Source organism: Pinus tabuliformis, chromosome 6 (genome assembly GCF_031772625.1).
Source record: "Pinus tabuliformis cultivar Carrire ecotype Pingquan chromosome 6, CPIR1, whole genome shotgun sequence".
NCBI lineage: Eukaryota > Viridiplantae > Streptophyta > Pinopsida > Pinales > Pinaceae > Pinus > Pinus tabuliformis.
Window position 1 is genome coordinate 476,053,302 of NC_142292.1, and position 1,408 is coordinate 476,054,709.

The window sequence follows — 1,408 nt, forward strand, 5'->3', positions numbered from 1 at the left end:
AACATTCTCAGGTAGATTTAACGAGAGTGAAAAGATAGCAAAAGAAGCTTATGATTTTCATTGTTTAACGAGCATGAAAATAATAAAATAAAACTCATTCCAAAGAGATGAGTGGTATACTGATATGCATCTTATCCTAATGCTAGAAAAATCGACCTAATCAAAGCAGGAGGTAGTGGCAAAGTGTTTGGAAATGGAAATCAACTCAATTTATTGGTCTCTCTGAAAGGGTGAGATGGGTTGTAATATGGAGGAAAGGCTGATGGAAAGAAATTAGGTCAAGAAAAATTACAAGGTTGGCAAGTGGAATGGAAGAAACAAATGTTATGATAGCATCTATCAAGAGATTTCATACCGTGAGGATTAGAAACCATAAATAAATAAATAAAAAACAAAAGAGAGGGGACCCCTTATAGGGTAATAATGGCTAGAAATAAGGGACAAGAATCCATGACCTCCAAGATGGCTTTATATGAAGGAAACTTGATGTCAAGGGAGTCAAGTGAAATTTATAGAGTGGCGACACATGTGGGAAGTGTAGCTTGATCACATTCCATATTAGGGTGGATTTTTTGACTAGTGTCAATAGGTTCCTCTAAGGTAACCGATGAGGCAATCACTTCCATAAGAGGTGGCATTGTGCCCCCATGATATTCATCATCTATAGGCACTACCTAGGGATTAGGAGGTCTAAGGGATACACTAGTGAAAAAAGAGATCATATTAATGGTGGAAGGAGACGGAGATGAGTTAGGTGGAGAAAGAGGAAAGGTAACCATTAATAAAGAGTCTTTGAATCCCTACCCTAATACCTTCAATAGTAGAAGTGGAATCTCCAAAAAAGGGAATCGGTTGACTATCATGGAAATGAAATTTTGGCTTACATAAGGTCAACTAGTCAATATAGACAATTTTACCATGATGAGGGAACATCACAATGTGGAAAAATGATGACATAATAGTAGTTGTGGCATAAAACCAATTTCTAATAAACAAGAGGTTATAATCTAATGGTGCATCAATGATCTTAACCTCCACGAAGATCATTTTTCCTCCAACCTAGATAGGAAAACTAGGAAAAACCCATTGAGGCTGCAAGGAATTCCCATAAAAATCCTTTAACACAGACTAGTGAACCTTGGTATTGCACGAAGAGTGTTGCAACTCCCAAGGGCTCCTCAACTTAAATTATCAACTCAAGGTTCGTATAAACTTAGAGGTGATAGTGTTGTATGCATAGTAGGTTAGGTTCTACTCATGCCACCCTCTATCATGACATATGATCAAGGTGTTCAGAGGCCATTCCTCCAAATTAACTATAGTGAAAAATCTCGATGAAACTGATTTTAACTATGAAAGTGAAAATTCCATTCGTTGAACTTGGAGATGCTAATTAACATTACATGAG